The sequence below is a fragment of the Balaenoptera borealis genome (genome assembly GCF_965194805.1).
Source record: "Balaenoptera borealis genome assembly, chromosome: 4".
Lineage (NCBI taxonomy): Eukaryota > Metazoa > Chordata > Mammalia > Artiodactyla > Balaenopteridae > Balaenoptera > Balaenoptera borealis.
Window position 1 is genome coordinate 69,740,482 of NC_138861.1, and position 26,176 is coordinate 69,766,657.

At 35.6% G+C, this 26,176-nt stretch overlaps 1 protein-coding gene across 1 annotated transcript in view; it reads right to left on the reverse strand.

The window, feature by feature from the left end:
- Nucleotides 1-26,176, reverse strand: part of LOC309627697 (uncharacterized protein) — a gene marked incomplete at its 5' end in the record, with an annotated part of 301,312 nt that overhangs the window by 16,641 nt on the left and 258,495 nt on the right. The gene's annotated exons all lie outside the window — the stretch shown is intronic.

The following is a 26,176-nucleotide window of genomic DNA, read 5'->3' on the forward strand; positions in this document are numbered from 1 at the left end:
AAAACAGGAAAGGTTCTGAGGGCTATACAAAGGAATTTGAATTCAATTTGCTTAGTTTCCAACTATGAATTTTGAAGATTTAAATAATATTATTTTTTTAATTTTTAAAAGCACAAATTACAGAAATAAATAAAAATCACTGCAAACAGAAGATACAGGAAAAAATTAAATCAGATTAGAAGTAGGGAGAATAGTTCAGAAATAAAACTACGTTTCCACTAGAACTTTCACTCATTCCTTTCCTACTATCTTCTCCACAAGTTTCAAAGCGATCAGAGCAAAGAAAGACCTATTTGTATATAATTAAATTTTTTTAAAGATTACTTAACACACTTTTCAAGCAATGAAATGCTAAATCTCTACACATTGTTTGAAACGTTAACAAACAATATTTTTTATTGCCTAAGTAAAACACATATTGCCTTATAATTATATTTCAAACATAATTTGATGCTACGTTAGAAAACAAGTAATCTAGAAGGTAATTTTAATAAGGAAGTTCTCTAGAGTAAAAGTCCCATCTAATTGTCTTTCAGATAATGTTATGATCTAACAAGTGTCTATTAATGTTTAGGAACAAATTTGGATTTAATGAACAATGCTATTTTTAGCTTTAGGGCAACATATCATTTAACCATAAAATAGACTGATGTTTTACTGAGGATCATTTCCTTGCCAAGTGTCCTTGAGTTAACCTTCTCCCTGAGATCCCACAAAGCAACTGATTGGAGTTTGTTTCCAACAGACTTTGGAGAAGACAATATTTTCCTCCATTGATATGTTCAATAGGAAATAAAAATCAATGAGTCTGAAATTAAGCTAACTATAAATAATTACATTAAAGCAACTAGTTTGGGAAATAATTGTGTTTGAAATGAGATAACTTAAAACTAAAAACTGAATCTCACATTCTTTCCATGTATATGATTTGTAAAATAGATACTTTGCTCTTCACAAATGAAAATACTCATAAAATCTCAAATTTTTATCATCAATATTAGTTGTGAAAAATAAGTTTGAATGAATATAGCCATTATTTAAAAGGATATTCAAAAAATTAACAATTGCTTTAAAATACATCATTTACGATAATAATCAAGGATTGATTTCTGTTTCCAAGGGAAGTAAAAATTAGGAAAGGCAAGCAAGCTATAGTTAAAACATGCAGATTTAACAGGTTTCTACTTCAAAGTAAATAATTCCATTTCTAACAGAAGCATGTGAATCTATTCCAAAATCTAGAGCACGAGGCAAAATACAGTCTTCTTCATAACAACAGCTAACATTCATTGAGCCCTTACTATCAGGCACTGTTGTAAGAGCTTCCCACATATTAAATAATTTAATTGATTTTAAATATAAACATTATTGTTAATCCTATAACAACTCCAAAGGAAGGGGCTATTATTATTCCTAACTGGCCAATGAGGAAACTACAGGAACAAGAAGTTAAAAGAGCTTGCTGAGGTCACATGGTTGAAAATAAAGAGCCCAGATTTGCACCTAAACAGTCTAGACCCATGGATTGTGCTTGTCCCTCCCCAAGGATTCATATGTTGAATACAAATCCCAATGTGATGGAATTTGTAGGTGAGGCCTTTGAGAAGTGATTAGGTCAGGAGAGCTGAATCCTCATGAATGAGATTAGTACCTTAGAAAAGAAACCCCAGAGAGTTTTCTAGCTCCTTCTACCATGTGAGCTCACAGCAAGAGGACAGCTGTCTATAACCCCGGAAGTGGGCTCTCTCTAAAACTGAACCATGCTGGTACCCTGATCTTGGAATTCCAGTCTACAGAACTGTGAAAATTAAATTTCTGTTGTTTATTTAGATATCCAGCCTATGGTATTTTTCTTAGAGCAGCCTGTGATAAAACAATACTTTATATAAATGTAAGGAGCTTTAAGCTAGTTATGATAGTGATTATGGGTTGAATGAAGTGAGATGAAGATCTAGGATATCGTTATACACTGAAATATTCAAACAAACTTCAGATTGAGACATTCATGCCATAAACAGAAGGCCTTCATTATCTTCACTTCTGAAAATCTACTAGCTGGCATCATATATCTCTGGCATATCTGAATAGATGCCAGTGATCCATTTTATTCATGCTTGTTTTGGGTGAGTGAGGGACAAGACCACAGACTTTATTAAGTGAGTAGCCCAGAAATAATGATCTCGGAGGTTCTTAAGAGCCAAGCAAGTGCTTCTTAAATTATATAAAAAGTTGAAAGCAATCAGGAAAAAAATAAATATCTCCCAAGTGAAATTCTGAAAAAGCTTCAAAATGTATCAATTTAATTCCAGTCAGCATGACTAATTCTGTTAGTAATTTTTCCAAAAAGGAAACTGAGATTACTCGGAACGTTACTGAGAAGAAGAAAATATATCTTCAAAGTATTAAAATTATTTGTGACTTTATCACACTTATTTTAAATTCAAGAATCAAATTAACAAATGATCAGTAAAGCTGACCTCAAATGTTTCTAATATTTATTGGATTTTTATTATCTGCTGAGGCTGTATGATTGGGATAAACTAGTACTGTCTTATGTCACTTCCTTTTTGACAATTTTATAACTGAAATCACCTGGGTACTTCATAATTGACAACTATGACAATATATTATATCTACTATAAGTTTCATTTACAAGTGAAGTTGCAGGCTTTGATTTAAAACCAACAGAACCACGTTTTCTCCAGCAAAATTGTAGAAAATATCATTACAGATAGCACTACAGTTGAGACTGGTGAAAAAAGTTATTTCCATAGCTGGGAACAATAAACTTTAAAAGTCAAATTATCATATCAAGCTACAGCATGGGTTTAGGGGGCTGAATTGGGGGAAAAAGTCTTAACACTATTTCTCTGAAAGCAATGACAGTTACTAAATAACTGACTTAAAAATAAAGCCTAGGATAGGGACTTCCTTGGTGGCGCAGTGGTTGAGAACCCACCTGCCAGTGCAGGGGACACAGGTTCGAGCCCTGGTCCAGGAAGATCCCACATGCCGCGGAGCAACTAAGCCCGTGTGCCACAACTACTGAGCCTGCGCTCTAGAGCCCGCAAGCCACAACTACTGAGCCCGCGTGCTGCAACTACTAAAGCCCGCGCTCCGCAACAAGAGAAGCCACCGCAATGAGAAGCCCGCGCACCGCAACGAAGAGCAGCCCCGCTCACCACAACTAGAGAAAGCCCGCGCGCAGCAACGAAGACCCAATGCAGCCAAAAAAAAAAAAAAAAAAAAGCCTAGGATAGAAAAGCTACAAGAAATGAGGTAGTAATGTCAAATTCATTCTATTCCAATTCCGTCAGGCAGATAAGAAAAAAATACACATCTACTTACAATTTCTTTAAAGACTTTCCAAAACCAAGAGGAATGCAGGGGAAGCTAAATCTCTTTATGAGCTGGATGCTTATATGAGAGTTTCACTGTAGTTTAGTTATCATGACTAGTCAGTCCCATTCATCTCTTTCATATAAACAATTTGAATTTAAACCCTTGATATTCACATTTTTTAAAAACTTCAACAAGTCTCTTTTTCAAAATTAAACAAGTATTAATAAGAATTAAACAAGTATTAATGAGAAAGAGATTACTGTAAAATAGTGGAAATATTTTTAAATGTATAGCAGACAAGGTCTAAAAATAATTCCTTTAGAACCTCCTGATATAGGATATCTATATATTTTAAATACCTTGTTCTTGAGATTATGAAAGAAATACATTGTCTTTTGTGATTCATAAAGGTAACTTTGCTATATTTCATTCCTTGTAGTTAGTGTATCAGTAGTAACCAGGCAGGAGAGAAAATACACATTTTGAAATTATCTCATCTCAGTAGGGTGCACCTGGATAGGTCTCAAATTAAACATCTTCCTTAATGGCCCATTATGGAGTATCATGCCTAAAATACCCAAAGGCAGTCAGGGACCATTACTGTCAAGGGAGAGTTTCTAAGGTTGTAGCATATGATGCAATATTTCTGCTGTAACTTTACCCTGACTGGGAGTTTATTTAAATACATATTTATGGTTTTAAAATCAACAGCTACCATAGTGAGGTTTAGCATAACACCAAGACACACATTAAAAATATCAATGTATCAATACATTTTATATTAATGCTTTGATGATTAGCATTTATAGGTAGCTACCAAATTATGAAATGGGTCACTTTACAAAACTTAACTTTTAAGATAGCTGCTTAGACGTCAAAGTATTTTTCTTCATGGGGAAGAAAAATATATCTAAAATATATTTAATCTTTACAGTAAAATGTATACAATTTAGTAGAAATAATGATCATCATAACATCAATTCTTCAGGAGCTATAAAACAAGTATATGATGGAGATATTGGCATTGCTGCTTAAGGTAAAGAAGCCTATTTTCACATTAAAAATATTTCCTCAACTTCTGGGGTTTTAACTGGTAGGCAAAATGGCAAACAGGAAGTAAAACGAAATCAGAATGAAACCATCTTTATGTTTCATTCATCTTGTTTCTGGTCCTATCACTATAGAAACTGATGTGGAGAAGCATTAGGAAAAACTAAAAAGCACCAATTAGGTCTGGGGATAAGTAAGCAAAAGCTTGGGAGAGAAAATATCAAAAAAAGAAAAAAAGAAATTTAAGTGGAAATTTCCACTTAAAAGGTAGTACCTCAGCGGAAAAGGAATAACTAAACTGGTTTGGCTAATGTATTTAAATACAGGATAATAAAGGATGTATTTAGAGAAGGAACATGTAAGTCATGTCCTGTTCAGATTCCCATAATTAGATAATTTTATAACAGAACTTTTATAGTTAGCTATTAATATATGAATTTATTCATTCATATATATGTAATATATAATTCATATAAATGTACATATAACTACAATGATAACATATAATCTTTTATCACACCATTCATATTTTTATCCAATAAATATTGCAACTCACAATTTTTGTGATTTTAGTAACCTACTACAACAAGAGAATGTATATGAATACATAATCCAAAGTTATCATTCAAATAGTCAATTTCTATTTCTCAGTGTACCTTCTGTGTATCTGGTGATTTTATAATAGTAAAAATAAGTGGCACCTCAAATTATAATAATGTCAAACACTTGCCATTTTAAAAAATTACACCAAATGACTCCTAAAAATGTCCACACAAATAATAGTACACGTTTTCTGATGTAAAAAGATAATTAAACCAATCAAATACAATGACTTAAGACAACTGGTAAAACCAAAACAAAACAAAAGAGTCTTGGTTAATGGGAAGAATAACCAAGTTGTTTTTTTGTTCTTGAAAAGGAACGGCCCCATTAAGAAATATGAAAACGTATGAAAACCTAACCACACAAACGGCATACACATCTCACCTAGAGGTGTTTACACTGCATCCTCTGGGTGTTCGTACTTTCCAAAGTGTTCAAAAACTGGACACATCAATGAAATCATCTCACTGATTTGAGCAAGATACTATTCTATAGGGTGACTGTTTTTTATTTACCATTAGGTAAGAGGATATGTTATACAATTATCTCCAAGTTATATTTAAGTGAATTTAGGACAAAAGCAATCCATTCTAGAGACTATGCAAATAAAAAGCATAAGGAAAGAAACTTGAAAAAGAGCAGTACAAAAGTGGCCCTCCAAAATTACTTTGATAAAGATTATTATTTAAGGTAAATGCCTGTGAGAAGGTTTTCTCATGAAATTTGATTTTCTTAATAATTAAAACATTTAAAATGGCTTAATGGCTCCTATTTATTTAAAGATACCATTGTTTTGATTCCCTACAAAAAGCCCTTCTCCCCATCTTTGGTAAAAATATCTTTGAGTTATGTAGTTTCAAAATCACATTGATGTTTCAGTACATAAATCATTTCTTTGTTCAGTCCTTTCTCTGTAGAATGGTGATTCACAAGGACAATTCAGGAACACCTAGGTTCTAAAATAACCAAAATTGGCGAATTGTACAAAAAGATATATAGTGTCATTGTTACTTGGCTCTAGCTAGAAATAAAGTAAGGGAACACAGATCAACTGTGATGGAAAATCCATCAGAAACAACAAAGCTGGCAGATTATTATATACAATGATATCTGGATCAATTTTAACTATCATTTTATTTAAATATTCTTCTAATATATTTCACAGTGATGGCAGATAGCAGATAACTGCCTACCATGGAAACTGTGGAAACAGCTTTAGGTTAAAAATATTTTTTAAAAAAACAGTAACTATATTTGTGTTAAGTTTGGAGTTAAATTTTTTGTGAATTAGAATAATTACGAATCTCTTTTATCTTTTTTTTTAGAATCAAGAGATATCTATGTTTTCTGGTTTTGCTTTTTCTATCATGTCTGTGATTACTGAATAAGATATAGTTGAAAGCACCCCAAAGATTATTTCTCCTTGCATTTGAGACATTAATTTATCTTTCAGAAAAATAAGGTGTTCCCTGAAATATCTCAGGAACTTGCATTTCCAAAGAAACACAGTTTTGCTTTTATGAAGATTTACCATAGCAATAATTTTTTAATGTTATGCATGAAACATAACATGGTTTAAACACAAAGCTTATATCCTTTACTTTTTTTCCCTAAAACTGTTAAAATACAAGGGAGACAATTATTTTTCTCTGTGAAACAATAAGATTATTTAGTCAATTAAAATAGTGGCCTTTTGAAAGGGCTTCTTTCTTTTTTCTTTATGATAAGTCTTATTTTTTACTTTTAATGAAAATGTATACTTTAATAACTGGTTTTTCTAGTTACAAAATAAATGAGTTACAAGGATGAAATGTACAGAGTGGGGAATATAGGTAATAATAATGTAGTATCTTTGTGTAGTGACAAAGGTGATCAAGAGGTACAAACTTCCAGTTATAAGATAAATAAATACTAGCGATATAATGTACAATCAATATAATTAACACTGTTGTATGGTTTCTATGAAAGTTATTAACAGAGTAAATCCTAAGAGTTCTCAAGAGAACTCTCAAGAGTTCTGCAAGGAAAAATTTTTTTCTTTTGTTTTAAATTTTGTACCTGTATAAGGAGATAGATGTTCACTAAATTTGTTATGGCAATATTTTCATGATGTTTATAATATATAAGTCAAATCATTATGTTGTACACCTTAGGTTTATACAGTGCTGTATGTCAATTATATCTCAATAAAACTGGAAGAAAAAAATAAAACACAGATAAATATACTCTCAAACTTCCCCATGGTCTTGATAAAGGAACCTAATTAATATATAAAATTCCAATTACTCCTAACATAAACATCTCAACAGATTAATTATATTTAGTGGCTTTTCATAATCTTGTCATGAGTGGCTTTTTTTATTCTAACAAACTGCATCAGTTTTGCCCACATGAAAAACATGTACGTTTCTGGTGGGTCTTGTTCACCTGTTGGAGTTGGGTAACTCCAAAGCCCATCTTCCTCTAGCTCCCTCACTACACCTGAGGAAGGTGAGAAAGCCAAGGTCTACACAGTGTCATCGTTAATCAGTATACACTATCTACAAAGCATCATCCTACCTTTTTTTCTCTTCTTTGCCTTTTTACTGCTATTCTTTGTAATTGTACAAAGAAAACTTTGCGATCACCAAGTCATTTCAGTCAGATGAAGAAGTGCATGAAATTCTTTGATTAAATCTCATCACTGAACTTACTACTGTTTATTAATTAAATCACTGACAATTATATTGTTTCAGATTCTGGCTGTTTGGAATAAATGTTCATTATCACAGCCAGTATATTATTAGAGGTGTGTTAAGCATAGTTTAATTGTATAATTATATATAAAATATCAGTATTGACCATTATAAACTGTTCAGGGGATAAGTTAATGCCTTCTAGAGTAATTCATTATGATTTAAAATTAAATCATAATGCATCCTTGGAATGTAACAACAATGCTAACTTTAAAAAAGGAGAAATTATATCATTGGGAACAATATTAATATGGATCTCAAATATTTAAAAAATCATGTAAACACTATATGGTGATTTCACCTTTGACGTACATGTTTCCAGTGAATTTACACTGTATTTTTACCCCTCAAAATTCCTTTATTACCTTAATCAAGACTTATGCACCATGGTGTTTTCCCCAGTGGTGGGCTCAAAAAATAGTTTCTGATTTAAATCTTCTCTAATTTCCTAAACTTTTTAATATTTACTTAAAATAAAAGATACTTTTTAAAAGTTTCCAAAGACTAGCTCCCTTTAAGAATCACTCCTATCAGTCAGCAGAAAGAATGACACCCTACATTTTATATTTTTACAGAATTGAGGAATGCCTTATGGTCCTAATGTATTTTTCACCAAGGAACTCAATAGGAAGACAGGTAGGTAATATAACCAAATATTTTTGAATATCCGTTCTTCCACCAGGGTGTGCATTTGTGCATGTGTGTGTATTCCACATGTGTTTAGTTTATAAACTTATGTGTTAAGTTTATTTTAAATATCCTCTCATACGGTCCTTTTATAAATATGGAAGTTTTCTAGCATGGGTAGTTGATTTATCCTGAGGGATTTGTGGCTGATTAATGTTAATTTTCTTCTAATAGAAAGAAAAATGTAGATCTGATTGGGAGCCTGGTGTCAAAACACAAAAGAAGTTTGGGAATCAAGATGTCAAAGAGGCATCTCTTTGACAATTTTGCCTAGAGTTAATCTGCTAATAACTAACATCAAAAAAAAAAGGAAAAAGGGTTCCCTTTTCTCCACACCGTTTCCAGCATTTATTGTTTGTAGATTTTTTGATGATGGCCATTCTGACTGGTGTGAGGTGATACCTCATTGTAGTTTTGATTTGCATTTCTCTAATGATTAGTGATACTGAGCATCCTTTCATGTGTTTATTGGCAATCTGTATATCTTCTTTGGAGAAATGTCTATTTAGGTTTTCTGCCCATTTTTGGATTGGGTTGCTTGTTTTTTTGATATTGAGCTGCATGAGCTGCTTGTAAATTTTGGAGATTAATGGGAATGTAAACTGATACAGCCACTATGGAGAACAGTATGGAGGTTCCTTAAAAAACTAAAATAGAACTACCATACAACCTAGCAATCCCACTCCTGGGAATATACCCTGAGAAAACAATAATTCAAAAAGAGTCATGTACCACAATGTTCACTGCAGCACTATTTACAATAGCCAGGACATGGAAGCAACCTAAGTGTCCATCGACAGAGGAATAGATAAAGAAGATATGGCACATATATACAATGGAATATTACTCAGCCATGAAAAGAAATGAAATTGAGTTATTTGTAGTGAGGTGGATGGACCTAGAGTCTGTCATACAGAGTGAAGTAAGTCAGAAAGAGAAAAACAAATACCATATGCTAACACATATATATGGAATCTAAAAAAAAAAAAAAATGGTTCTGAAGAACCTAGGGGCAGGACAGGAATAAAGATGCAGACAAAGAGAATGGATATGAGGACACGGGGAGGGGGAAGGTTTAGCTGGGACAAAGTGAGAGAGTGGCATGGACATATATACACTACCAAATTAAAATAGATAGCTAGTGGGAAGCATCTCCATAGCACAGGGAGATCAGCTGGGTGCTTTGTGACCACCTAGAGGGGTGGGATAGGGAGGGTGTGAGGGAGAAGCAAGAGGAACGAGCTATGGAGGTATATGTATATTTATAGCTGATTCACTTTGTTATAAAGCAGAAACTAACACACCATTCTAAAGCAATTATACTCCAATAAAGATGTTAAAAAGAAAAAAAGGAAAAACTTTGTTAGTTCAGCTGAAGTACAGCAACAAATAGTTAACCAATCAAACAACAAAAATACATTGAGTAATTCCTATGTGACAAATGCTATAGAAAAAATGAGCTCTTTTTACAATGTATTTATACATTCTTTTTTTTCACTGTGGAAATATTACCTGAAATAATTATTTTATTATTTCATATGACTATAAATAAAACATATACACATGTGCACACACAGGCACATTTAAAAACTTTAGATAGAAACGGATGTATTATTATAAATTAATAGATAAGGGGAAATTTGCTGAATACTGCCAGTAAACATCCACTGTAAAACATCTTCATCATCCAAATCCACAGATACTACAATGATTCTCTTTATCTCAAACAGAGAAGAGTCAAATAGCCCCACACTGGATTCCTTAATTTTTTTAAAGATTCAGAAATGAAGATATATAGCAGAAGCATAAAGAAATGTGATGGGCAGTCTGGAGAACATCAGTGTTCCCAGGGATTAAAACAGTTACTGTAATGGAAAAGTTTCTTTGAATTCTAAGGAACATTAAAAAATATATTTCAGGTATCATTATACCAAAAGCATTCATTAGCTCCTCTCAGACATGACCCCCTATGTTTCCCTCTTTTTTTTCTTTCTCTTTTGCTTTGTTGACTTACAGTGGTCCAGCCACGAATGCAAAGAATCACCCTGCTATCAATGCAGATGGTTTTATGCAAACATGTATCTCAATGTGAGCGTATGTATCCTAAAATTAACCAGAATATACAAAATTATCTGGAAAGAAATGTAGCATTAATCCTTTTAGCACAGAGTTAATCCTAGATAACTATAAAAATTACTCTGACAGAGATCAACATTTTATTGGCCTTGGGAGATTTTATTCCAAATGAAGTAATTATTATTTTATGTTCTATTCTCCAAGAAAATGTATAAGGAAATAAAAATGAAACATGTGACTCAAGACATTTTATGGAGAAATTAACTAAAATAGTTTAATATATGTAAAAAGTACAAAGTCCATATTTGGGTAATTATGGCATGTCAGAACTAAGGAAATCTCTCAAAATCATCTTCTTCAAGCCTTTTTTTTTAGAGGAGAAATGCAATGCATTGAACATTAAAAATCAACTAGTTTTTTTTTATGAATACTCTATTAGTAATATATTTTTCTGCCAAAATAATTAAAGCTTTTTAAAATGATAAAGATAAAGAAGGACTATAATAGTAAGGTAGAAAGTAGTAACTCCAACCCCAAACCACAAAATAAATTTAATTTTCTTTTTTTTAACTGAAGTACAGTTGATTTACAATGTTGTGTTAGTTTCAGGTGTACAGCAAAGTGATTCAGTTTTAGACACACACACACACACGTATGTATCTATTCTTTTGAGTCTTTTCCATTATAGGTTACTACAAGACATTGAATATAGTTCCCTGTGCTATACAGTAGGTCCTTGTTGTTTACCTATTTTAGATATAGTAGTGTGTATGCACAGACTTTTAAATCCCTTAAGCCAAGTGAGGAGGAGATATTGCTGTACACTTCCCTAAGCTCTCTGCATCCTTCCCCTATACACACTTTAGTACTGGGATGCATTTACAAATGTCTTAGAGAAACTGAAGAAAATGTAAAATACAGTTGGGGGTAACATCTGTTTACAAGGAGCTAAAGGGTACAGTTCAAATTCTTGATTCCACACATTTTTGTACTAAGCAGTTTTGTCCAGAGAATTCACTGATTCTTGGAACATTAATATTTTTACAAAAAAAAAAAAAAAAAGAAAGCAGGCTTTTTTGGTTCAACTCTTTTTTACAATTTTTGATGTGGATCATTGCTATTTTAAATAAACTATCACCATTTTTTAAAAAAAATACTACTACAGCTTAATAATAACAAAACATAAATGACCACCACACCAAAGCTTGACCATACTGCCAGATAAAAATTCTGGCCATGAATACTCTAACCTAATAATGAGAAATTTTATTAACTTTTCTATTGCAGTTGACTTTTTTGATTTTATACTATTTGCATGGAGACCAAAACTATAGTTGAAATTAGTTTAGATGTATTGAACAAAAAATTATTGAAAAGCTATGAAAGAAAGATTTTTTAAAATTATGTATCAGACATATTACAGTACAGTGCTTTTTCAAACCACAAAGATTAAGATTTGGTGTAATACCTTTTCATTTATTTCTGTATATTTCATCAATGTTTTCACATGACTGAATTCAAATCTTTTGTTTAATAAATAAATAAAATGGGAAGTAGGACGTGGGACAGAAGCTCCCCAGCAGTAATAATTATCCTTATAAATTACTGATACACAAGGATATTTGTTGAATACTTGATTATGGTAACAAAGGTTTTTGAATACTTAATTTAGAAAGGAATTAGCCAGACGATAGAACAGTAGCTATCGCACAACAGAAAATCTGACTTATAAATACAAAGATAAATAATAGAAGTCTTATGACCCAAACTGAGCACAGCCCAAAAAATGTCCCTAGGCCAAGACAGATTGTGATGCTGCTAATACACCCATATTTTTCTGAGAAGCCACTTTATCTTTTAAGAGTAAAGTCTAAATTCTCAACTAAAATGTTTGTGTAACATCATGTACTTTTTGAAATTAAAGGTTGTCATTATTTTTTCATCAGTACAGGATCTACAGATTTGCTCTTTACAATGAATAAGATGATGTCTATAGATTTCAATACTAAATGCACATAGTCTATAAATCTACTGAGGTAATAGAATTTAGAAGTTTGACTTGCCCGTGATTTAATATTCTTGAATTGAAGTTTAAAGCCTTGAAATATTATCAAGGCTTCTGAGGAATCTCTGTGGTCGTAGCAGTTAACACAAGATCTTAGCAGGTATTTTGACAAAACAAAGAAAATGTAAGATCTATTTTATGACTATTAATCAAGACCTATACTTGGTAGTCATAATTCATCATGGTTTCAAAAAATCAGAGTTGCTTTGCTAACATTTCCCAAATCTACCTTTAAAATACACCTTCATAGAAAATATCTTGCCGTTAGCACTAACCGTTTCTTATGTACTTCAAGAAAGATCTAGTACCATGGGGACTAAGCAGGACTGACAGAAAAGAAACTATAAATCTTTGTCACTTTCAGAAACGAGCCCTGAATTCAGTCAGAATGGACTGTATTCTTTTTCTCTTGGCTGAGGTAACATAGTAGTTTTATTAATAGTATCCCAACTTATTTCACCTCCCTCAGGTTCTGATAAAACATGCTTAAAATTTCATGATTCAAATACCATTATTTTTAACACAGAGAATCAAGGGACCCTATGACATGCGACATGCAATAAACACTACTATAGAACAAGTCAATAGTAAACAAAGAAGCACAAGAAAATGCCCCAGCTTGTGAAAACTCTATTCAGAACGTTCAATTAGAGCACAGTGAGAAGACATTTATTTTACATTTTCCGTCATGTTCTAAAATAGTTTGTTACATTAGTCTAAAATAGTTTAATTGATTGTTATGAAGTGCACATGTTCTCTGGTGAGCAATTAATCATTTTAAATTAAAAACGTAACTTTGTGCAATTGGGCCATAGTGATTTAATGAGAGTTGGACAGTAAGTTATATTAATTTAACCAGCAACAAAATCTTGTGGGGGGAAAGGATTTATCTTTGGAGGAAATACACTACATTTGGATAAATAGATGAAGTATAATAGCACTCAAGTGAAATAAACTTATGCTTTAGATACTAAAAAGCTGGTAATTCCTTAGTGCTAAAGCTTTGAGATATGCAGGTCTTTTCATGTTAATAAAATCTATAATGGTGCTGATGATGTTAACATACTGTTTAGGGTGAGAAAAATTATAAAAGTAACACAATAAGGACATTTCTCAGTTTTTGTTTATTTTGTTATTTGAAGTGTTCTCACTGTTCCTTCTTGCTAGGCAAATGGTTTTCACATGTTCTCCCTCAAAAAATTATCAACACTTAAGGGCAATGATATCACTTTGTTTCTATGAATTTGGCAACTAATAATAATCTATAAAACCCCTGTGTTCAACGAATGATGTACATAAATTATCTCAGTATCCCAAAGTGCTATTTACCATAACACTCAGTGAGACTTGTTTGTTTGTTACATGTCCTTAACTTTTAGAACCTCACGTGGTAGGGAGGCAAAACAAAGCCTCCCATAGAAAAGACTCTAATTAACTGTTTTTACTGTCATTCACAAAAAGTGATAGGATAGTCACATTCTTTTCCTTATTTAAAAGTTATTCATATAAGACAGTTGTACCTAAATACCAAGACTACATTCTGAATATTTCAGAGGGATTTTGCACAAGTTGTCCTAACCTTCTTATTGTACACTGAAACTTAGCCTTGCAAAATATTTTGTCTGCTGGCTCTATTGTAAAAGTATTTTTACAATATTGTAAATGTAAGGATTTTTACTATTGTAAAAGTAAAGATTCAAGCATGAGCTCTGTAAACAGAGCTAATTGTCAATATTGATAATACATCCATTAATCTCTTCCATCACAAAATAAACCCTACTTCTATAATATTCACAATTTTTTATTCTGCAAACGTTTTCCTGACAAATTCCCAAAAATGTCTATTCACATTTCTATCACAAGGTCAAGAATACTTTACTACTCTCATTTGTTCACATAGGTGTATCTCCTCCTGGACAATAAGGCCCAAAAGTACAAGATCATATTTTATTCATTTTTATGTTCACATCAACTAGCACAAGGCTTGGCATCTAATAGTAGGTCAATAAATGTCTGCTTCACTAAATTGTAACAGAATAAACCAATGATTAAGGTTCCAGATGATGAGAAATTAGAGTTGATTAGGTCAAAGAGAAAATGACTGAAAATATTTTTTCCTAAATAAAACTAGTTAATAATAAAGGTTAACATACATCAAGCTCTTAGCATGTCTCATGCCCTATTATAAACAGTATATATGTTTTTGGTTTGTCTTTGTTTTTTCTTCGTTTATTTCTTGTTCAGTCTGGAATTATACCCATTTTACACATGGAAAAGCTGAGCCACAAAAACCTTAAGGAACTTGCTCAAATACTTGTCACCAAACTAAAATGTGTGGGATCCAGGCTTCAGTCCAAGTAGTTTCAATCTAGTGCCTGCTCTTAGCCGTATAGCTCTGCTTCTGATGATGGGAGAAGGAAAAGCTGCTTTCATCCATCCATCAGACCCTTGCCCTGCATTTGCTTTGCTCCAGGCACTGCACAAAGCACCTAAGTTACAAAGGTGAATAACGCTGAGGCTCCCTTTTATCCCTGGTCTCTGTCTTTCTCAGAAATATATAAAAGTCTCTAATGCTTTAAAAAAACACGTACATACACTCAAAAACATACGAAGAGGTGTCTTTTTCATTTCACTGCCAAAATTCTCATCTTAGCACATAAATGTTGGCTCTGTTACATCACAGCCACTTCAACCTCTAATTACTTACAGTCCAGATCTGTCTCCTTCTCTCACTGAAAAGTCTCTCAAAAAATTCCCTAATGGCTAATTGTCAAATCCAGTAGCCTCTTCATAGTTTTCAATCTACTTAATTCATCTGCAGCACTGATGATCCTTATACCAATCAGATCCCTTGGCTCCTAAAATTCAATCATACGCAAAGGATAAAAGGAAATAACACCAAATAATAATGAAACCGTAGGTATAACTGAGCTCAACACCTCACTTCACAAATGGGAAATCTATGGCCTAAAGAAGATAAGATAGTTCTCTCAAGATCATATCTTGAGTTAGACACAGAGCCATGGTTAAAATTTAGGGCTATCTTTCCAAAGTTCATCAATACTTTCTTCAGTGTAGATCTTTTTTTTCTACGTCTACCAAATCTACATCTCAGGCTATCTCTTTGGTGGGCAGCCTCAAGATGGACCTCAATGATTCCTGCCGGCAGGTGTCTACCTTCACATGTAATCCATCCCCCTTGAGGCTGGACTGGACTTACTGACTCCCTTCAAACAAACAGAATAGGGCAGGCTGAAGTCGGTAAGATGGCAGAAGAGTAAGACGCAGAGATCACCTTCCTTCCCACAGATACAGTAGAAATACATCTACACGTGGAACTGCTCCTACAGAACACCCACTGAACGCTGGCAGAAGACGTCAGATCTCCCAAAAGGCAAGAAAATCCCCACGTACTTGGGTAGGGCAAAAGAAAAAAGAAATAACAGAGACAAAAGAATAGAGAAGGGACCTGCACCAGTGGGAGGGAGCTGTGAGGGAGGAAAGGTTTCTACACACTAGGAAGCCCCTTCGCGGGCGGAGACTGCGGGTGGTGGAGGGGGGAAGCTTCGGAGCCACGGAGGAGAGCACAGCAACAGGGGTGCGGAGGGCAAAGCGGAGAGATTCCCGCACAGAGGCTCGGCGCCGACCAGCACTCACCAGCCCGAGAGGCTTGTCTGCTCACCTGCCAGGGCGGACGGTGGCTGGGAGCTGAGGCACGGGCTTCGGTCGGATCCCAGGGAGAGGACTGGGGTTGGCGGCGTGAACACAGCCTGAAGGGGCTAGTACGCCACAGCTAGCCAGGAGGGAGGCTGGGAAAAAGTCTGCAGCTGCCAAAGAGGCAACAGACATTTTCTTGCCTCTTTGTTTTGCGGCGTGCAAGGAGAGGGGATTCAGAGCGCCGCCTAAACGAGCTCCAGAGACGGGCGCGAGCCGTGGCTATCAGTGTGGATCCCACAGCAACAGGGGCGCAGAGGGAAAAGTGGAGAGATTCCCGCACGGAGGATCGGTGCCGAGTAGCACTCACCAACCCGAGAGGCTTGGCTGCTCCCCCGCCGGGGCGGGCGGGGGCTGGGAGCTGAGGCTCTGGCTTCGGTTGGATCCCAGGGAGAGGACTGGGGTTGGCGGCGTGAACACAGCCTGAAGGGGTTAGCACACCACAGCTAGCCGGGATGGAGTCCTGGAAAAAGTCTGCAGCTGCCGAAGACGCAAGAGACTTTTTCTTGCCTCTTTGTTTCCCGGTGCGCGAGGAGAGGGGATTCACAGCACCACCTAAACGAGCTCCAGAGACGGGCACGAGCCGCGGTTATCAGCGCGGACCCCAGAGACGGACATGAGACGCTAAGGCTGCTGCTGCCGCCGCCACCAAGAAGCCTGTGTGCGAGCACAGGTCACTCTCCACACCGCCCCTCCCGAGAGCCAGTGCAGCCCGCCACGGCCAGGCTCCCGTGATCCGGGGACAACTTTCCCGGGAGAACACACTGCGCGCCTCACGCTGCTGCAACGTCACGACGCCTCTGACACCGCAGGCTCGCCCCGCCTCCTCCGTACCCCTCCCTCCCCCCGGCCTGAGTGAGCCAGAGGCCCCGAAGCAGCTGCTCCTTTAACCCCGTTCTGTCTGGGCGGGGAACAGACGCCCTCAGGCGACCTACACGCAGAGGCGGGTCCAAATCCAAAGCTAAACCCCGGGAGCGGTACGAACAAAGAAGAGGAGGGGAAATCTCTCCCAGCAGCCTCAGGAGCAGCGGATGAAAGCTCCACAAACAACTTGATGTGCCTGCATCTGTTGAATACCTGAGTAGACAACGAATCATCCCAAATTCAGGAGGTGGACTTTGGGAGCAGGATATATTAATTTTTCCCCTTTTCCTTTTTTTGTGAATGTATATGTGTATGCTTCTGGGTGAGATTTTGTTTGTATAGTTTTGCTATCACCATTAGTCCTAGGGTTAGGTCCGTCCATTTTATTTTATTTTATACTTAAAAATTTTTTTTTACCTAATAAATGTTTTCTTAATCATTTTCTCCTTATTTTCTATTTTTAAAAATTAAAAAAAAATTTTTTTAATGTTTTTTCATATTTTTTATTTTAAAAAATTAAAATTTTTTTTTCTTAATTTTTTTCCTATTTTTTATTATAAAAAATTAATAAATATATTTTTAAAAATTAAAAAATATTTTTTCTTAATAAATTTATTCTTAATAATGTTTTTCTTATTTTTTTGTATAATAGCTTTATTTTATTTTATTTTATCCTCTTTCTTTCTTTCTTTATATTTTTTCTCCCTTTTATTCTGAGCCGTGTGCATGAAAGGCTCTTGGTGCTCCAGCCAGGCATCAGGGCTGTGCCTCTGAGGTGGGAGAGCCAACTTCAGGACACTGGTCCACAAGAGACCTCCACGTAATACCAAACGGCGAAAATCTCTCAGAGATCTCCATCTCAACATCAAGACCCAGCTTCACTCAACGACCAGCAAGCTACAGTGGTGGACACCCTATGCCAAACAACTAGCAAGACAGGAACACAGCCCCATCCATTAGCAGAGAGGCTGCCTAAAATCATAATAAGGCCACAGACACCCCAAAACACACCACCAGACGTGGATGTGCCCACCAGAAAGACAAGATCCAACCTCATCCACCAGAACACAGGCACTAGTCCCCTCCACCAGGAAGCCTACACAACCCACTGAACCAACCTTAGCCCCTGGGGACAGATACCAAAAACAACGGGAACTATGAACCTGCAGCCTGTGAAAAGGAGACCCCAAACACACTAAGCTCAGCAAAATGAGAAGACAAAAATCACACAGCAGGTGAAGGAGCAGGGTCAAAACACACCAGACCTAACAAATGAAAAGGAAATAGGCAGTCTACCTGAAAAAGAATTCAGAATAATGATAGTAAAGAGGATCCAAAATCTTGGAAATAGAATAGACAAAATGCAAGAAACATTTAACAAGGATGTAGAAGAACTAAAGAGGAACCAAGCAATGATGAAAAACACAATAAATGAAATTAAAAATACTCTAGAATGGATCAATAGCAGAATAACTGAGGCAGAAGAACGGATAAGTGACCTGGAAGACAAAATAGTGTACTGCAGAGCAGAATAAAGAAAAAAGAATGAAAAGAACTGAGGACAGTCTCAGAGACCTCTGGGACAACATTAAACGCACCAACATTCGAATTATAGGGGTCCCAGAAGAAGAAGAGAAAAAGAAAGGGACTGAGAAAATATTTGAAGAGATTATAGTTGAAAACTTCCCTAATATGGGAAAGGAAATAGTTAATCAAGTTAATCAACGAAGTGATCACTGAAGAAATCTAAGGAGAAATCAAAAAATACCTAGAAACAAATGACAATGGAGACACGACAACCCAAAACCTATGGGATGCAGTAAAAGCAGTTCTAAGAGGGAAGTTTATAGCAATACAAGCCTACATCAAGAAACAGGAAGCATCTCGAATAAACAACCTAACCTTGCACCTAAAGCAATTAGAGAAAGAAGAACAAAAAAACCCCAAAGCTAGCAGAAGGAAAGAAATCATAAAGATCAGATCAGAAATAAATGAAAAAGAAATGAAGGAAACAACAGCAAAAATCAATGAAACTAAAAGTGGTTGTTTGAGAAGATAAACAGAATTGATAAACCATTAGCCAGACTCATCAAGAGAAAAAGGGAGAAGACTCAACTCAATAGAATTAGAAATGAAAAAGGAGAAGTAACCACTGACACTGCAGAAATACAAACGATCATTAGAGATTACTACAAGCAACTCTATGCCAATAAAATGGACAACCTGGAAGAAATGGACAGATTCTTAGAAATGCACAACCTGCCGAGACTGAACCAGGAAGAAATAGAATATATGAACAGACCAATCACAAGCACTGAAATTGAAACTGTGATTAAAAATCTTCCAAAAAACAAAAGTCCAGGACCAGATGGCTTCACAGGCGAATTCTATCAAACATTTAGAGAAGAGCTAATACCTATCCTTCTCAAACTCTTCCAAACTATTGCAGAGGGAGGAACACTCCCCAACTCATTCTACGAGGCCACCATCACCCTGATACCAAAACCAGACAAAGATGTCACAAAGAAAACTACAGGCCAACATCACTGATGAACACAGATGCAAAAATCCTCAACAAAACACTAGCAAACAGAATCCAACAGCACATTAAAAGGATTATACACCATGATCAAGTGGGGTTTATTCCAGGAATGCAAGGATTCTTCAATATATGCAAATCAATCAACGTGATACATCATATTAACAAATTGAAGGAGAAAAACCATATGATCATCTCAATAGATGCAGAGAAAGCTTTTGACAAAATTCAACACCCATTTATGATAAAAGCCCTGCAGAAAGTAGGCATAGAGCGAACTTTCCTCAACATAATAAAGGCCATATATGACAAACCCACAGCCAACATCGTCCTCAATGGTGAAAAACTGAAACCATTTCCACTAAGATCGGGAACAAGACAAGGTTGCCCACTCTCACCACTATTATTCGACATAGTTTTGGAAGTGTTAGCCACAGCAATCAGAGAAGACAAAGAAATAAAAGGAATCCAAATCGGAAAAGAAGAAGGAAAGCTGTCACTGTTTGCAGATGACATGATACTATACATAGAGAATCCTAAAGATGCTACCAGAAAACTACTAGAGCTAATCAATGAATTTGGAAAAATAGCAGGATACAAAATTAATGCACAGATATCTCTTGCATTCCTATATGCTAATGATGAAAAATCTGAAAGTGAAATTAAGAAAACACTCCCGTTTACCACTGCAACAAAAAGAATAAAATATCTAGGAATAAACCTACCTAAGGAGACAAAAGACCTGTATGCAGAAAATTATAGGACACTGATGAAAGAAATTAAAGATGATACAAATAGATGGAGAGATATACCATGTTCTTGAATTGGAAGAATCAACATTGTGAAAATGACTCTACTACCCAAAGTGATCTACAGATTCAATGCAATCCCTATCAAACTACCACTGGCATTTTTCACAGAACTAGAACAAAAAATTTCACAATTTGTATGGAAACACAAAAGACCCCGAATAGCCAAAGCAATCTTGAGAACGAAAAATGGAGCTGGGGGAATCAGGCTCCCTGACTTCAGACTATATTACAAAGCTACAGTAATCAAGACAGTTTGGTACTGGCACAAAAACAGAAATATAGATCAATGGAACAGGATAGAAAGCCCAGAGATAAACCCACACACATATGGTCACCTTATCTTTGATAAAGGAGGCAAGAATGTACAGTGGAGAAAAGACAGCCTCTTCAATAAGTGGTGCTGGGAAAATTGGACAGGTACATGTAAAAGTATGAAATTAGAACACTCCCTGACACCATACACAAAAATAAACTCAAAATGGATTAAAGACCTAAGTGTAAGGCCAGACACTATCAAACACTTAGAGGAAAACATAGGCAGAACACTCTATGACATAAATCACAGCAAGATCCTTTTTGACCCAGCTCCTAGAGAAATGGAAATAAAAACACAAATAAACAAATGGGACCTAATGAAACTTAAAAGCTTTTGCATAGCAAAGGAAACCATAAACAAGACCAAAAGACAACCCTCAGAATGGGAGAAAATATTTGCAAATGAAGCAACTGACAAAGGATTAATCTCCAAGATTTACAAGCAGCTCATGCAGCTCAATATCAAAAAAACAAACAACCCAATCCAAAAATGGGCAAAAGACCTAAATAGACATTTCTCCAAAGAAGATATACAGATGGCCAACAGACATGAAAGAATGCTCAACATCATTAATCATTAGAGAAATGCAAATCAAAACTACAATGAGGTATCATCTCACTCCGATCAGAATGGCCATCATCAAAAAATCTAGAAACAATAAATGCTGGAGAGGGTGTGGAGAAAAGGGAACACTCTTGCACTGTTGGTGGGAATGTAAATTGATACAGCCACTATGGAGAACAGTATGGAGGTTCCCTAAAAAACTAAAAATAGAACTACCATACGACCCAGCAATCCCACTACTGGGCATATACCCTGAGAAAATCATAATTCAAAAAGAGTCATGTACCAAAATGTTCATTGCAGCTCTGTTTACAAGAGCCAGGACATGGAAGCAACCTAAGTGCCCATCATCGGATGAATGGATAAAGAAGATGTGGCACATATATACAATGGAATATTACTCAGCCATAAAAAGAAATGAAATGGAGGTATTTGTAATGAGGTGGATGGAGTTAGAGTCTGTCATACAGAGTTAAGTAAGTCAGAAAGAGAAAAACAAATACAGTATGCTAACACATATATATGCAATCTAAGGGAAAAAAAAAAAAGGTCATGAAGAACCTAGTGGTAAGATGGGAATAAAGACACAGACCTACTAGAGAATGGACTTGAGGATATGGGGAGGGGGAGGGGTGAGATGTGACAGGGTGAGAGAGTGTCATGGACATATATACACTACCAAATATAAAATAGATAGCTAGTGGGAAGCAGCCGCATAGCACAGGGAGATCAGCTCGGTGCTTTGTGACCACCTAGAGGGGTGGGATAGGGAGGGTGGGAGGGAGCGAGATGCAAGAGGGAAGAGATATGGAAACATATGTATATGTATAACTGATTCACTTTGTTATAAAGCAGAAACTAACACACCATTGTAAAGCAATTATACTTCAATAAAGATGTTTTAAAAAAAAAAAAACAGAATAGGGCAGAAGTGATAGGATGTCACTTCCAATATTAGATAATAAATATATTGTGGCTTCTATCGTAGGTACTCTCTATTTTGTATGGTTCACTCTGGAGGAACCCAGCTGCTATATCATGATGTAGCCAGTAGAGAGGCCCACGTTGAGTAAGCTTGGAAGTGGATTCTACTCCAGTTGAGACTGCAGCCTAGGCCAACATCTTGACTGCAACCTCCCAAGACAGACAGAGCCAGAGGCACTCAGCTAAGTAACACTTAGACTCATAATCCACCAAAATTATGAGAAAATGCTTTTTTAAGATGATAATTTGAGTAATTTTTCTCATGCAACAAATATAATACAACTTATCCTGAAACTACTTGTAATAGTTAAAGTATCTCTTCAACCCAAAGCATTTTGTATTGTTCTACTCCATTATCCTTCCAACACCATTACATTGACCATGTTTTTTTGTTAATCAGTGTCCCACAAGCAATGTCATAAATGTAGTAACATACCAGGGATATGTTAAAAATACTGAATCTAGTACCCAAAGTCAAACACAATCTTCCACTTCGTGTTAACTGGTTTACTGTTTCTCAAATATATATAGTGGTTTCCTTCTGCTATTTGTGGTTGGGACAAATTTGTAACCTTAGAATAGGTATTGAAATATTATTTTAAAAGTTCAGAATTAGCAAAAATTCTGTTTAATAACACCTATATTGTCCACTTCTGCAATTCTAAAAAATCACTGTTATCTAAATGTTTTTGTCAATCAGATAAGAACCTCTCTGTCTTATTGGTTCTATTGTTATTTTCAGTTGTTACTTAAGTGTTTTAAGACAATATTTTTTAAACTCAGGTATGCCTACCCTGGGAATGTAAAGACTCTCTAAAAGGTATGGGATACAGATAATTTTAACGTAATCAATTTCCAGGTCCTAAAATTCAACCTATTCTCTTTTTAAAATGAATCTGCCTCAGAAGGTACTTAGGATCAAGATTTTCCTCCCCATTCAAAAGCATAGTTTTTCCAATTATATGAAAAAAGACTTTCCTCTCAGCTGTCTAGAATCTTACTATGATGTACCATCTAAAAGTGTGACAAAGTGATTAGAATGGAAAAGCAGAATTTAAATTAGCTTTATATAATCAGTGTATATAGTCAGTAATGACAAATAAAGCACCCACCTGGTAGAAAGTATACCCATTCCTTTAGGGTATTTTTTTCTTTAAACAAGACACAGTGAAACAAATTCTTACTGGGGGTACAACAGTGATTAAAAATATCATGTCTTCTTTTTCTTCCTAGGCACATACAGTTAGGGCTCTTGGAGTTGTATCTGACTTTTCAAAACAATTCATATATGTAACTATATCCTAAATTAATTTCCATATTATATATTCTCTTGGCACTTGTATTCAGTGCAATATTCTCATGCGATAAACTACAATTTGCCTTGAAATTGGATAATGTTTAAAAATTATGAATCTTCATATGGCCAAATCTATCTCTTTTTCTATCCAAATTCAATCTCAAAAGAGTAACTAAAAATATTTTACACGGGATAAAATGTTATTAGGATGATGTAAAAACAAGTTTTAATATAAGACAAGTTTTTAAATGTCCAAGAGCATAGCTTTCAAATGAAGAGACAAACTTGAATCACACACACATACATACACATACACACACACACACACACACACACACACACACAAAGGTAAAACTGCAACTCTGACCATTGCTTCTAAAGAGAAATTTATGGGGCTGTGTGTGAGAGCTTTTAAACAGAAGTCTTTACTTAGGAAAGCCTTCCCCATTTGAACACCTACGATATACTCAGCTTGATTCAAAATACTTGGCAAAGGTTAATTTATTTCCCATGATAATTCTTTAAGTTACACGCTATTATTTTCATCACTTTTACCGATGAGGAAACTGAGGTACAGAACAATTAAGAATTTCCCAAGAAGACATCTCTGTTCACAAAGTCACACAGTGGCCAAAAAGGGATTCAAACCAGGCAGGCTGACTACAGAGCCTAAACTCAGAACTACAAGGCAGTGTATTGCCTTTCCTTCTAAGATCTGAGGGCTGACTGGGAGTCAATTAGAAATAATGGTAGCTGGACCTCTCATTAAGAACAGAGAAAAATTCCATGCTCCCTGGAGTTAGGACAGGGTTAGATGACAAAGCCCAGCCAAACAGAGCGCACAGTCCAGAACTCTGAGTCTGGCTCCAGGGACACAAAGAAGTTAAGAAGAGTTTAATGATAACATTTTTATACTTTAGTAATCTATTTTACTTTTATCTTTCATTTTACCTATTACTTGAGAAATGAGAAGCTGTCAGTACAAAGAGGTGACTGGGTTGATAGTCAATGACTGAAGTAGAGAAGTTAGGTGTCCTTCTTTCTGTGGTCGAGTCTGCAGCGTAGGCTCTGCTAAATGACATTCCCTCTCCTAACGCCAGCCACTGTAACAGAGCTGGCGTCCATTAAGTTATTAAGTCCATTAAACAAGAAACAAGGACTTCTCACAGTTGTTCAGCATTATCCTACGCCTACTCCCAGCCTCTATTGCCAGAGTCTCAGATCGCTCTCTCCACTATTTCCAACATGCAGCTTCATAAGACACTATTATTCTGGACAAAGAGAAAGAATTTTTAACTCAGTTGAGGCTAAGGTTTTGATAAAGTAAAATCTTCTCTAAACTCTAATCATCCTGTATATTACAGAATATTTGGGACACTCTGAAAAAGTCTTTTAGAGAAAAATGGTTCCTTTCAGGGTGATTTGACAAAGGCAGACCTTTTTGAAAAAAAGAGATCTCTCCCTAGCCCTCTGGCATTGGTATCCCAGCTGCACCTTATAATGATTCACCAAAGCCACGAAGTCAGGAAAACAGTTGCTGAAGCCGAGCTACCTGGTATTTATATGCCAGGCAGTAAAACACAGAGACGGTTTCACAAAGTTACCTGACTGATATTGCTTAAGAGATGGTGTCCACTATATGGGCAGGGGCTCAGGAGAAGGGATGGAAGAAATTATGCCTGTGGTAATAACTGTTTTTCAACGATGGGGTTTTTACTTTGTTTTATTCCCTTTTATGCGTAATTCCTTTGCAGCACCTGTTGCAATATATGCTGCCATGATTTAGAGAACTGTTAGCCTAAAGTGATTTTTGTAACTATAAAGACTAGTTAAAGGGGAAAAACCTGCTAGAGCCTGGCTATTTATTGCTTCCCTAGCACAAAAGTAAAGGAAAGCAATATGCGTATGACTGTGTCAGAACATAAGTTCATGTATGTTAAATTACTTAATCCTAAATTATCGTACATTGTACATGGCATAGAACTATTACATGTGGACTTTTACAAAGCAATATTTTGTGAGGATGGCAACAGACATTCAAAGAAACAAAGACAAATAATCTGATATCATTAGAACTTTGCATCAATAGTCAATGCTGCCGTTTTAAAGTTTCCTTAAGGTTTTTTGTTGGCTTGTTTCCACAGTTCTGGCTTATTCATATAAAAGAGGCATTTTGACCAGCTAAATTATTACAAAGTTTAAAACATGGGCATTTGTCTCACCCTAGTTTACTGACTAATGCTTGATAAATCACATCTAAGGTAGCTACTTCTTTCTCTAATTCATCCCCTTCCCCCCAACACACAAAGAGAAACTCACGTTCTCTTCTCTGGACACCTGTGTTCTTCTCCATGTCCCCTTCTATCTATATTACCTGAGATACCATGGTATACTTGCCTTACCCAAGGTCTAATCTATCCTTCCCTTGACAGAGGCCAAAGGTGTGACAAAAACACATTTAGGTAGCAAGAACATAATTTTCTACAATAATTACAATATTTTTCCTGGTGTACGTAGCAATTCAGTGA